This window comes from Brienomyrus brachyistius, unplaced genomic scaffold (genome assembly GCF_023856365.1).
Source record: "Brienomyrus brachyistius isolate T26 unplaced genomic scaffold, BBRACH_0.4 scaffold33, whole genome shotgun sequence".
Classification (NCBI taxonomy): Eukaryota; Metazoa; Chordata; class Actinopteri; order Osteoglossiformes; family Mormyridae; genus Brienomyrus; species Brienomyrus brachyistius.
Window position 1 is genome coordinate 1,932,285 of NW_026042308.1, and position 15,212 is coordinate 1,947,496.

The 15,212-nt window shown below is 42.9% G+C and overlaps 1 protein-coding gene across 1 annotated transcript in view; it reads left to right on the plus strand.

Annotated features, from left to right (window-relative positions):
* Positions 1-15,212, plus strand: part of LOC125721465 (NACHT, LRR and PYD domains-containing protein 12-like) — a 338,153-nt gene that overhangs the window by 152,193 nt on the left and 170,748 nt on the right. The gene's annotated exons all lie outside the window — the stretch shown is intronic.

Sequence of the window (15,212 nt, forward strand, 5' to 3'; positions counted from 1 at the left end):
AAATACCAAGTTTGGCCTCAAACGACCAAAGAATTGCTGAGATATGTTAACACACAGTGATTGGCGGCATCACCATTAAAATCATTGGAATGTGATGGACAAATCGCTTTGCAAGTCAAAAGTTCCTCAGGTTTCACTTATGAGGCTGGGTACTAAGACAATCCATCCATTCATTTTCTTAACCGCTTATCCCACTGGGTCGCGAGGGGTCCAGGGCCTATCCTGGAAGCAATGGGCACGAGGCAGGGAACAACCCAGGATGGGGGGCCAGCCCATAGCAGGGCACACTCACACACCATTCACGCTCACACGCACACCTACGGGCAATTTAGCAAGTCCAATTAGGCTCAGCATGTATTTGGACTGTGGGAGGAAACCGGAGTACCTGGAGGAAACCCCATGACGACATGGGGAGAACATGCAAACTCCACACACACGTAACCCAGGTGGAGACTCGAACCCGGGTCCCAGAGGTGTGAGGCAACAGTGCTGACCACTGCACCACCATGCCGCCCCCCTAGGTCAATCCATACAACAGTTATTAGCCACAAGGCATGTTTACTTATTGCAACACCACCTAGTGGTGGAATGACACTATTTTTGTTCTTATTCCTCAGAATTGGGCCCCAAGTCCAGTCACCAAATCAATTTTATCCAATCAAAGTTTTGTTGAGATATGGCCACACATCCTGTTCAGTGGCTTTGTCATCAAATTCATTGGATGATAGTGGCCATAGCATCTGACTTTTAGTAACTTTTGGTCACAATCCCTTCTAGATGATGCACCCCAAATTTGATGATGATTTGATCAACAGCCTAGGTTTCCAAAAAACTTTTTTTTCAGGAAAATTCAAAATGACAATATGACAGACTTAATTAATGAGTGAAATCGAAGTTAGACAAGCCATGGCTTTAAACACACCAAAGATCATAATCCCAGGCTTAAGAATTCAGAATTTACATGCAGAAACATATCTTGAAATTTGACCTGATGGTGTTGCTACAGGAATGAATGGATTAAACCCAAATTTGGTGAGCCAGTATTTTGGATGGGCCTCTGACAGGGTGCCAAATTACAAAGTAGAAGATTGGACAAAATTTTTGGCCTGTGCAAAATAAGTAGGTTTTCTGAAAAATTCAGAATGACAGAAAATCCAATAAGGAAATTAACGGCAATGGATGAATTTGAATGGGGATGAGCAAAGGATTCAGAGGAATGAAAGATCACAAATCTAGGCCAAGGGGTGTTAACATACTTCATATATCAAGTATAATACCCGTAAGAAATGAGTTTATTATAAGAATGTCCGCTAAAGTCAGCTAAAACTGCTTAATTTCATTCTTTTTAGCTTTGCTCTGACTTTAGCTGAGTATTTTGTTCACCCTGGTGCTTGTTGGTAATACCCCAGTGAGTACAGTGCACGCCCCCTCCCCCAAACAGATTCTTCCCAAAAAAATGCGCCAACTTCCTTCACGAGGGAAAGATTTGGGATCCATTTAGCCTTTATTTATTTCTAATAGAGTATAAACGACTCACATATTTTAATTAATTACTTACATTCAGTGCTGTGTGTGGTTGTGCATTGACTTTAATAGGAAGGAGTGTCTGCAGGTTTTCTGCCACACACAGGTACCAGCCCGTGTCCTTCCTCTCCAGTCGCCTCATTGTGACGCTGAGCACTTTATAAACTCTTTCATCACTGAGCTCCACAGGCCTCCCATCCAAACTCCCAGAATTCTCTACACAGGAGCCCCTGCCCATCCTACACCACATCATGTCAATGTAAATGTCAGTATAGTGACACTGAATACTGACAGTGTCTCCTTTCATAGGCATCACCTCCTGTTTGTCCACAAGCTGCCCTGGAAATCCTGAAGACACAAATCAGAAACAAAGGAAGCACTAACGTTTGCATAACAATAAGATATTCTCACTATGATTATGAACCAGTAACAAGATGTTTATATCGTCTTTCCGTACATTTTATGCATATCTATAGCTAAGCTATGACATTTGTCATATTACTTATCATACTTAACACGGGGGCAGCATGGTGGCGCGTTGGTTTGCCCTGCTGCCTTACAGCAAAAAGGTCCTGTGTTCAATCCCAAGTCCTTTCTGCGTGGAGTTTGCACGCTCTCCCTCTGTTTGTCTGAGTTTTCACCAGGCGCTGTAGTTTCCTCCCACGGTCCAAAAGCATTCAAGAGGGGTTGAATGGTGAGTCTAAATTGGTCCTGTAGTTGTGTGTGCACCCTGTGGTGTGTTGGTGATTCCCCAGGGTTGGTTCCCACTTGTGCCCAGTGTTCTTGGGATAGGTTCCAGTCCCCAGGCAACCCCAGTTGGAATTAAGTGGCTTCAGAAAATGGATGGATGGATACTTAACCCCCTGTAGAAGCCCATGTAAACTGACATGGTTACTTTTTCCACGCTACATTTATCATATTGGGAAAAATTTAAATGCATAGCAGCGGCCCTTCTACCTCCGACGAGCTAAAAGGTGTGGCACAAGTCCCCTTATCCTCAGGACACTTTATAACTGTGTCATCAAGAGCATCCAAACTGGATGCGTCGCCGGCTGGTATGATAGCCACACCACCTACCCCAGCAAAGCTCTGCAAGAAGTAGCACGGTGTGGGGAATATCATTATGAGATGAGCTTCCTGTCAGGGTCAGCTCCTGTTGTCCCAGTCTTGCATCCATAGCTTCTGGCTTTGACCTTGAATAGGATAAGTGCTACAGCCAATGGATGGATATTCCATACACTTCACACAGTATAGTATATGAGAGTATAATTTTCACTATATATAATATGCAATATTATGTATTAACATGGTCTATATGAGTAATTATGTAACTATCATTAAATAAATTTAAAGAATATATACCATGCAGTGTTGGCCTCCCATCTGCAGGGTAGGCCACACGAATCCCAGCCATAGTCTGTGCCTATGTGTATAGACTTTGCATGTCCTGAATATGTCACATTAGACATGGATTGATATCAGGCTTGGTACTTCATGATTAAAGCTAAATCAATAACGTAAAACATTCCCATTTAAATATTCAATTGCTTGGAAAAAGGCCTATTTACCAATTAAACCAGTAGCAATAGCACATAAATCCATTAAATACACAGATTAAGTTTAATTTGGTCTCAGATATTACAAAACCTCATGAATAATACACTGACATTAGGTCTATATATTTGTGTGTTTTTTTCCCATTAGCCTAGCCTACTTTTTGTCTCTGGGGAAAAGGATATGAATGAACTCGCATGTACGCTAAACATGACTTTATCCACAAACACGGAATGTAGTGTCCAGTGTTCAAACTCATTGATTTCAGGTCATTTTCACCTGTTGAAATGATTGAAGACAACAAAAAGATCATTTAAAGCATAAATGCATTTATTTTCTAATTAGATGTCAGCAAAACATTAAACATTTGTATGTAGTAATTGCAAGAAAACAAAAAGAAAACAAAATGTACCATTTTAAGTTTCTGCTACTGTGACATAACACTGATATCAGCGCATTTAACAACAATTTTACACATGAGAGGCTAAACTATTCCTTCTAAGCTAGGTATCCTAAACTCAGTACGTCCAAACAAAAGCAAAAACAGAAATACTGTCACAGGTCCAGGGTGGATTGAGAGCGACAGCGTGTCATGGAGCAAGCAGAAACAGAGAGTGGACGACTCACTCAGGGATTCAAAGGAGGAAAGGGGATAAACACTAGAGACACTAATAAAAACAAAAGCAGACCACGAGGGGTCAAAAACAAGACAAGGAACAACAGTAATCAAATAAGAAATCGGTCGGTGGGTCACAAGCTTTTTTTTTTTTTTTTCCCTCCACCACCCCCCCTCTGCGGAGGACCACTTTATTGTGCCCGAGATGTTATTTCAGGTGGAGTCTAGGACCCAACCTGACACGTGTGTATAGACAAACAGGCACACACATATACAAGCATACGTTCCCACCCTCATGCAGACATAAACAAATATTTACACATTCACCCAACATTTAGACACACAGAAATGAACGCTGTACACATACTCTCACTCCCCATGTATACTCTATGTGGACCCCTATTTTTCCTCTGGCGAGGAGACCAGAAGATCACCCCGGACCCCGCAGTAGCCGAGAAGCCCACCAGCCCAGACCCCGACCAGACGGCCAGCTCTTCCTCTCAGCCCCCAGCCCCAAATGGCGAACAGGGAACGGGGGTGTGAAAAGACCCCATGCCCCCCTTCGCCCGCTCAGATGTGGTGTTGGTGTGTGTTGTTCTAAAGTGCTTTTAAAACAGGTGAAGGGCATGGCACTAACCACCCCCTGCCGACCAACAGCTGGTGTTAGCTCCGCCTCTCCCCAGAGCCCTCAATGTCTATGTGTGATTAAAATTGAGACGTGGGCCCTGGCACCAGAGGTAAGGCTGAATGAACAGACCGCCCTCTGGATGTCATTCTGTGTGTCCATCCCCAATGCCCTAAATGTATGTGTCATGAGAGAGTAAGTAATGAGAGTGTCTACGTTGTGGTGTATGAATGAGGTACAGGTGGTCGCGAGGGGACAGAGGAGGAATACCTACCCTGCATCCCAGCAACGCACCTACACCTCAAAGCCCTACATGTGTGGTGGTGTGATGGAGCGGGAGGAGGGAAGCATTTAGGGATGGGGAGGAAAGGAATGGGGGGGGGCAAAATACCTCCGCCCCCGGAGCCAGCTCCCCTGCTGACCCCCATAAGCACTCCCCGTTCCCCGAAATCCATCCAGGGAGGGGGGCCCAGGCCCATCCAGACCGGGGCCCAAGGCAGCAGCACCACCGGGCCCCACAGAGCCCAAGGCGCCCCACCGGACCCCACTACAAAGGAAAAGCTACCCCCGCCCCAGCATTCAGTCAACTCCCAGACTGCACAAGACAAAAGACATCCAAAGACATTGTACCTCTCTGAAAGGTAGAAACGTTTCACCGCTCGTCCAAGCAGCTTTGCATGTGCATCAACAGAGGTAGAGGCATTAGGCACAACCTGTCTCCAATTTAACCTGCGGCCCTCTCATCATTTGCCAAAACAAAAATAATTCCCAGGAAAAAAACAGACCCAATTCACACCTCCACCAGGTGGACCACCCTTAACGACCCACTCTATTGGAGTAGGAGGGACTGGTTACATCTACCCGCAACTCCCCCCCCCCCCCACTTTGTTTCACTCAACGAGCCCCCTTAGACTACTTACCCAGGAGGATAAATATGTGGACACTTACTACCTCCCTCAGGCTGAAGAAGCTGCTTGGATAAGCAGCGAAACGTTTCTAACTTTCAGAGACAAGTCCAGTTGCCACGAGTCAACCACCAGAGAGTATGGTCTAAGGTTGCCTGGTCTTTCTGTTCCTCTGTGGCGAAGGGTACCTTAAGGGTACCTTCACCACATTGCCATTTGATACTGACACCTTCACATTGCCTGCTTCTAAATCGCCAATGATCAGTTCTTCCAATAATAATTTGTCCACCTTAGTTTCAACAATATCCAAATTTATAGCATTCGGCTGGATTTCACTGTTTATAACTTTTACTGCCACATCCACAATTTCCAATTCAAATGCTTTTTCAAAAGCCTTTTCTCTAGTTTCCTCCACTTCAACTTCTCCAATTTGTACTTGCACAATTTCAAAATTAAATTTACTTTGATCTAAATATTCGAGATCAAACTGGCAGAGGTCTACCAGCACAGCTCCTATCTTCAGACTGTCTTGATGGTTGTCTACAGGCTTTATGGAGATTGTCCTGTTATTTATCACAAAAGCCTCCAACCCATGTACATCTATCCCCTTATCCCTCCCAAGCTGGCTAGTGGATGGAGTTACTTGGGAGCACTCCTCTTCATCACCCCAGCAGATGATCTCTTCCCACTTGTCCCAGGCTGCCCAATAAGCATCATCCGTCCAGCTAACTGCCTTGGCAATTCGCCTTCGGGAATGTGACTCAGTGGAACTGTCAGCCTGGTCAGAAGGTGATTCTGCTGGGGAGCACAGCTCTTTCTCATCTCCCCAGTCAATCACCTCTCCCCACTTGTCCCAAGTTGCCCAGTATCTGTCGTCGCTCCAGCAAACAGCTTTCTCAAATTGTCTGATTCTGAATGAGGAAAAACAACATACAGGCAATGCAATGGAGCTGTCAGTCACTCCTGACATGTGGACTACACTTCTGCACTGACCCACACCTTCCCAATCAACAACCGCATTACTGCACAGGCAGAGCTGCTATCTTTGGTCAGCTGGCTGGCGTGAGATTCTCAATTCCAGACAAGTCTGCACATTCATCTCCATATGTGTAACAGTCTTACTACCTTGTAAATAGTCTGGAGGGTTTGCAGACTACCCCAACACTTTTGATGCAGCTAATTTTAGGTTTATAATGGAACAAAACAGATTGACTACAAGACATCTTGAGTGAGGGTTGGCAACCCTGCATATGACACTAACTAACCTGCACATAAAATTTAAATATAATCCAAACAATATACGGAATTTTACACGAACATATTTCAATATACAGTCATACCTCGGCTCACGAACTTAGTTCCTGACCTGAAAAGTGCGTGACCTCAATCAATTTCTCCCATTTCAAATAATGTAAATATGTATTATGTTCAATATGTTTAAACCTCAGAAACGCTGCATTTTCTTCAATTTTTTATATTTTTCTGTGATCAAGAATCCATCCATCCATTTTCCAAACCGCTTATCCTACTGGGTTGCCTATCCCGGAAGCAATGGGCACGAGGCAGGGAAAAATCGAGTATGGGGGGGCCAGCCCATTGCAGGGCACACTCACACACCATTCACTCACACATGCACTCCTACGGGCAATTTAGCAAGTACCCGGAGGAAAGCCCACGACGACATGGGGAGAACGCGACCAAGAATATAGACTTAAATTAAAATAACCTTACTTGTAACAAATAATGCTGTTGGCACGTCGAACTGTCGGTGCAGCGGTAAGAAAATCGGGAGAAGACTAACAATAATAGAGGATTTATAAATGGAAAAATAAGTTCACACAACACGTTATTCACCATGAACTAGGACATATCGCCGTCTTTCTCTTTAGGTCACTCTATACATACATACATACATACACTTCGAGCACGCGCAGTACAACTCAACACCCCCTACCGTACAATCAAATTATGACAGACTGTGTACATATAACTGAGAGCATACATTTACATTTACATGCTAACAAATGCTAAATTAAATAAAACATTAAAACTGAGCATACGCTGGTCGCTCGAAAGACGCCAAAACACGGAAAAGAACCACAAAACATCCCACCAAAAAACTAAACAATCAACATTAAAAGACTGAGTAACAGTCAAATGCAGTAATTTCGAAAATATGATTTTTTTAATTATTATTATACTGGACATTTCTTCGCGTTTCGGGTGGTTCTTTGGGGAGCTTTCATTGGACCCTTTTCGGGACGTTTGTGGGTTCGCGGCCCCAAACACGGTTCGACAACCGGTACAAAACATTTTGGAACATTTGGTTCGTAACCCGATTTATTCGTGATCAGGACAGTTCGTGGGTCGAGGTACCACTGTACATACAAAGACAGATACTAAATAATAAGATAAGTTATACGATAAAATGGGAGCAGAAATGCAACGTACCTTGCCATCTTGGTGCAGAAAAGCAAGTGAAGCCGCGTCTTTCAAACCGGTAGCTTCCCACGTGCGGAGGCATCAAATGTAACCAAGCAACAACATAACTAAATAATAACATCATAATACGTATAGTTGTTATATAATAATGACAGTTTTATAAGTTTTTTATTTACTTTTAGAAGTAAATAAGAAAAAAAATTGTGTAAGAACTGCAAAGCAAGAATATAGTAGTAAGCATGAATCACACATTCAGCTCTGGATAATATCAGACAATGACTTAAAGACACGTGAAATGAACTGCACTCTTGGAGTCTGTCTCTCCCCAAAGCACTATGCACGGTAACTTGTTTAATATGGGAATTATAAAATGACACTTTGGTAACATTGCAAACTGTTGTATCGCGATACATAGCGATCAGTATGTCGAACTGTCACGCCCAGCTCGTACGATCCTCATGTGTGCCATGCCCCATTGATTATCCACGTGTGCTTCCCCATTATACCCAGCTGTGTCCGATTATTTTCGCCCAGTCCTGTCTATTTCAGTCCATGTCTTGCTTTCGTTCCTGGTCCGTCATTGATGTTAGTTAGTCGATGTTCGTGCTTCGTCCCGTTTTAGTGCTAATAAATCCCAGTTTCCCCGTGTTCTGCCTGCCTGTTTCCTGTCCGTGCGATCGCGCTCGCAACCAGCCCGAAACCTGACATGAACAAGGTTATACATCACACAAGCTTCCCACAAGAACCTGTAATTAGACTAAACGCGTACCACACTGGGCCCGGCTGCCTTATACGGCAACCGAGCACGATCGCATCCTGCCCCCCTCCCCAGTTCTGCCCCCCCGTTGCACTTATTCGTCCGGACGCGAGCACGTTTTGTCATCAACCTGCAACTTTTTGTGTGAAAGAAACATAAGAAGCAAAGCTGTGTACCACAGTAGGGTAGAATTCATGGTTAATTTCGTGGCTTATTTGGGGCGGTTTTGAGTATGATGACACACACAGATTTGTCAAGTATACAAAGCAGAGGTTTTTATTTATTCGTGCTGCACGTATAGGAAGATCCACACTTTATCAAATATCTCAGGCAGACTGATGCTGCGCGGGATACCGGTGCCAAAAAGGTATTGCGGTACCGCATTTTTGAAAGCTGTTCGGTATTACATTACATTACATTTCTTCAGCACTTGTACTAATTACACTATTTTCGCTTCCGCTAACTATGGGATCATGACGATGGACTCTATATAGCAAAACCACTGCCGAAACTAAGTTATACACTAAGTTAGATCTGCACCCATCATGCTATATAAAATACTAAAACGTCAGCTAGTTAAGTATGATGTCCATAGCTTCACGTCAGTGATTTATGTCAGGGATATACATTGACGTCATCAAAGTTTGATGTTTGAATAATAAATAGATAATAAAGCATAATGTGCTGCGTGGGAAGGGTTTTATATGTGATCAGGTCATCAGAGCTGTATTATGGGATGTCACTAAGACAGGTAATGCTAATACTTAAAAGTAAATAGCATAATCATACAATGATAAGAAAGAGAATAAGGCAAAAACATTTCTTGAAATTTGGCCTGAGGGTGGCGCTAGAGTGATGGATGGATTGAACCCAAATTTGGTATGAATAGTTGGAACTGACCTCTATTGATGTGCCAAATTTAAAAAAAGTTGCCAATCAGCTCTATGGGCTGCCATATACTCCCATGGCAAAAAGCATAATAATAATGAAAACTACTAAAAACTATAGGTATCATAATAATAATAGACTGTCATCTCTAAATTGCTTAAAGTGTGTGAGTGAGTGCATTCCCTGCAATGGACTGGCATCCCATCCAAAAGTATACCATTGTGTCCTATGCTACCTGGGATAAGCTCCAGGCCCTCGTCTCCAGGATATGCGGTACGAGGATGGATGAATAATAATCATGTTTATTTCAATTTCAATTATTGGCAAATATAAACATGTACCAAGGATAATAGCAATAAATACAGTATGCCAAAATAAATGCTAGAGGAGAATCCTGCAATTCCTGCCCCAGTCCTGGGTCTGGGGAGTTTATTCTCACTGAGATTGCATAGGATTCCTCTGGCTGCTGTTTTTCTCCCGTACACGTGAAGTGCTACTTCTTCATTGCCCACATGTGAGCCAGTATGTGAGCCCTGATCCGGGCTACCATCCCGCCCAAGGCATTTCCTCTGTATGCTGCTTCCTGCAGCCCTGCAGTGGATAAAAGGAAAGGACAATGGTTTGTTGATTTATAGCACATATATTATTATATTTTATATTGTTCAAATATACATTACTCAGTAATAACTCAGTAACTACTCAAGTACAAATGATGAACAAATACAGTAACTGTTATGATTAAGAATGAACGAACGTGGGATCAGTATATAACTAATACTTTCTGGTTAATTAATAAATTAAGTAAGAGTGTACTACTTCAGGGGCGGCATGGTGGTGCTGTCTTGCACGGCTCGTACGATCCTCGTGTGTGCCACGCCCCCTGATTACCCACGTGTGCTTCCCTGGTCTTGCCCAGCTGTGTCCACTTATTTTCGCCCAGTCTCGTCTATTTCAGTCCATGTCTTGCCTTAGTTTCTGGTCCGTCATTGATGTTAGTTAGTCTTAGTGCTGTCTGCTCCGTCCCGATCCCGAATAAATCCCCGTTTTCCCCGTACTCCGCCTGCTTGCCTGCTTCCTGCCCGCTTGTCAGCCTGTGCGCACTACCCGCTTTAACCAGCGAACTCTGACAGATGCACTGGTTAGCACTGTTGCCTCACACCTCTGGGACCCGGGTTCGAGTCTCTGCCTGGGTCACATGTGTGTGGAGTTTGTTTGTTCTCCCCATGTCGTCGTGGGGTTTCCCCCCACAGTCCAAAAAACATGCTGAGGCTAACTTGAGTTGCTAAATTGCCCATAGGTGTGTGTGTGAGAGTGAATGGTGTGTGTGTGCCCTGCGACAGGCTGGCCCCTCATCCTGGGTTGTTCCCTGCCTTGTGCACATTGCTTCCGGGATAGGCTCCGGACCCCCCGCGACCCAGTAGGATTGGAAGCGGTTTGGAAAATAGATGGATGGATGTACTACTACATTATTTGTGCCCCCTCAAGTAAAGTGTTGCTCCTAACTCATCTGGTCTTTTTATATGTTGTTAAAACATACTGAATTAATCCCTGCAAGAAATTCTTTGAGTGGGTTAGAGAGAAAATGCAGGAGACTGAATCCAGGACCTCAGCTATATCTTTTTTAAGTGTTTACCTGTAAACAGTCAAGACTTAACTATATGGGCTCATACTAAAATTAAAAATTCATGGCAAAGTGTTACTCCATTTTGAACAATATGAGCAGAGTATGCACAACCTTTTTATGTGAGACACAGCTATATGTACTATATATTTGTGCTTCCCCTAGACTTCCTGAGACCTTAAATAGTGTGACATTTGCAATAGCGAAAGCCTTCGTTTTAAAGATGACTTTTCATGTTTTCACTTGAAATCATGTGGAAAGATCACATCTCCACGCACAAAGCTCTTTCATATTTCCTGAGAGCCATATTTCATATTTGCTGGGGAGCTGTCTCAAAATTTTATCAGTTCTATTCCAGCCCCCTATAATGCCTCTGCAAAGACTGAAAAAGATCCATCAAACGGTTATTGAATTATGGTCTTAGCAGGGTCAAGCATCAAAACTGCTGCTTTTTTCATTATCACTATGTGGCGCTGCTTCCATTTTGGGACTGTTTCAAAATTAAATCAGTTCTAGTTCCTCACCAATACCTGTACAAAGTTTGAAAAGGATTCGTCGAACGGTTTTTGAGTTATTGGCTTGCATGCCAAAGTATCTGCAGCGACAGGGGAACAGTGCTAAAACCAAAAGTATTCCCTGAAGGCCAGGGAATACCATCCATCCATCCATTTTCTAAACCGCTTATCCTACTGGGTCGCGGGGGGTCCGGAGCCTATCCCGGAATCAATGGGCACGAGGCAGGGAACAACCCAGGATGGGGGGCCAGCCCATCACAGGGCACACTCACACACCATTCACGCACACATGCACTCCTACGGGCAATTTAGCAACTCCAATTAGCCTGAAGGCCAGGGAATACAACAAAGGTAATTTATGCTTACAGATCTGAAATCAGCAGATCACATTTATGTACCATCATGTATGTTAAGTTCTTGTTGCTGTTAAGCGGAGAACTACTACACGGGAGAGAAGTATCCAGGCTGAAAAATATCTTCTGGAATTTTACTGAGGTCAGCATGTTATTGGCCCCAAAGTGGCATTCCCATATCAGTTGAAATATGCAATTGTCTGCATGCATAAACTTGCCTCTTACGCCATACTCCATGCTAGGAAATAGCTATGAAAAGATTGTCCTCGTACTCACCTCAATCTGGGAATACTATTGTTGTTAAATAGCTATGCATAAGATTACATTTGCCATGGCTGAGACTGAATCACTTTCAATCACTACATGATGGTTATTAGGCATTTAATTACTAGCGGCTGTCAGTGATTGTTAATTGCTGTATAGTAACTTGGGAGAATGACACTGTGGATGCTGGAGCAACCGATTCTGTGTGCACACTCACCCCTTTAATACGATGACAGTGTAGTTCTGCTTTAGCGGGATGATTACTGTGCATCTGGTGACAAAGATTTACGATGGATAATTTAAAACCCAAGTACTGGAATACTTTGCCAAACAGAATATCCTGATGAGCAAATTAATTTCATTATGAAACTTTAAAATAAAAGTTATTTTTGGTGATGGTAACTTTCAATTCCCCACGATTCCCCAGTTCCAGTCCTGCAGGCCTAGTCTGCACCCAGATTTTAATACTCAAACACCTTATTCAGCTCACCAGCCAATTGCCAGGTTTAGTAGGTGTATTTGACAGGTCCTTGCAAACTGGTTCTCCAGGACTGGAATTGGGGAAGCCTGATATATAACATTATATACTGTACAGGTCCTTCTCAAAAAATTAGCATATTGTGAAAAAGTTCATTATTTTCTGTAATGTACTGATAAACATTAGACTTTCATATATTTTAGATTCATTACACACAACTGAAGTAGTTCAAACCTTTTATTGTTTTAATAATGATGATTTCGGCAAACAGCTCATGAAAAAGTGCTCCAAAATCTCCTGATAGCTAGCTGCATTGACCCTGCCCTTGATAAAACACAGTGGACCAACACCAGCAGCTGACATGGCACCCCAGACCATCACTGACTGTGGGTACTTGATTTCCGAATGACATGCAAAATTTGCTTTCATCCTAAAAAAAGTACTTTGGACCACTGAGCAACAGTCCAGTGCTGCTTCTCTGTAGCCCAGCTCAGGCGCTTCTGTCATTCGGAAATCAAAATTTTGGAGCACTTCATGCTTCCATCTGCTGAAAAGCTTTATGGAGATGAAGATTTCATTTTTCAGCATGACCTGGCACCTGCTCACAGTGCCAAAACCACTGGTAAATGGTTTACTGACCATGGTATTACTGTGCTCAATTGGCCTGCCAACTCTCCTGACCTGAACCCCATAGAGAATCTGTGGGATATTGTGAAGAGAAAGTTGAGAGACGCAAGACCCAACACTCTGGATGAGCTTAAGGCCGCTATTGAAGCATCCTGGACCTCCATAACACCTCAGCAGTGCCACATGCTGATTGCCTCCATGCCACGCCGCATTGAAGCAGTCATTTCTGCAAAAGGATTCCCGACCAAGTATTGAGTGCATAACTGAACATAATTATTTGAAGGTTGACTTTTTTGGTATTAAAAACACTTTTCTTTTATTGGTCGGATGAAATATGCTAATTTTTTGAGATTTTGGGTTTTCATGAGCTGTATGCCAAAATCATCAATATTAAAACAATAAAAGGCTTGAACTACTTCAGTTGTGTGTAATGAATCTAAAATATATGAAAGTCTAATGTTTATCAGTACATTACAGAAAATAATGAACTTTTTCACAATATGCTAATGTTTTGAGAAGGACCTGTATAACCCCCCCACAGCCAGATGCCACTGTAACCAAATAATCAATGTTATTCACTTCACATGTTATGGCTGATCAGTGTATAACCTCTGTATCTCAGTTACGTTTCAGACTGTTTTGCTACATTGTGCAGATTAATATACTGTGTTTATAATACATTTCAAAATTTCCCAAAATTCAGCACATTGTCAGTTTCACTGGCCAACACACTGATCATTGTAACATCATCAAGTTCTTTAGCCAAATTAGGTGTGCTGGGCAATGGGAAACCTGACACTGCAGTACAGTGAATTATGCAGCTGCACTGGGAAAATGTAAAAACACATTTTACCTCCAAGGGCCACTGTTCTCCCACCTTTTTTCAGCAGTCTTACACGTCTGTAAACACATAAAATATGTTTGCACATATACTGTACTGATCCTGGGAGGATTAAGATGGCAAAAATATCAATTGGGCTGGTGACTGCACAATATTTTAGAAGCTAAATTATGAAATGTATGACTATATATATTACACAATGATAAGGTATAAATACAGAAAAGCTACATACCGTTGGAGTGAAGCTGAAGTCCTTCTCTCTTCTAGACAATGGAATCAGTAGAAATTAAGTTTTGCCACGACATGAGAAGCCAGGAAAGTGAAGCAGAACATGAACAGGAACATTATTCAGCCTTGGCTGACTAGGTCTGTATTCCGGACATTACATTCATGATTTAATTTGATTGTAAGGGATTGAATAATTTTAACTTGCTTGCAGGTTCCCTATGTACAGTATGTATTACCTTTCCTGACCTTCGGAGGTCCTCCCTCCTGTTTCGGAGCATTTTTAAGGCTTTTTTCAGAATTTCCTGCTCTTTGCCGACGAGGCTGCAGGGCAACTCTGCTGTGACCTTGAAATTGCATTAAATATTCTGTTAAAACACTTTATTTGGTGTTTTACCTTGTGAATTGAAATTTTAAGCGCTCATTGTGCTTTATGTGGTAAAAAGGTAAAATAGAGAAATTAAACTATTTGATTAGAGACATTGATTCTAAACAATTTTATGAGGCACAAACTTTGCTTATGACAGGGTTCCAGTCAATTTCCGCTCCCTTGCAGGCAGTGGTCCACATTTTTGATGCACCCAGGGATGACCTTATAACAGCCTGGTGGAGATGTGTAGAAAAAAGAAAGATATTGTCACGATCACCGTGGAAAGTGGGCCATCGAGCGGGCTGGCGAGCGAGCGGGCAAAAAGAAGGCAGGCAGGTAGAAGGACCAGGCGGGAAGGCGGAATATGGGGCAAACTAGGGGTTTATTCGGGGTAAGGGCAGGACGGAACACAGGCATCGACAAACATCAATGACGGACCAGGGACACAGGCAAGACTTGGACTTAAGTACACAAGACTGGGCGAAAATAATCACACACAGCTGAGTACAATCAGGGAAGCACACATGGATAATCAGGGGGCGTGGCACACAAGAGGATCGTACGAGCCGGGCGTGACAGATATCAGTTTTGCACCAAAAACGTTAGA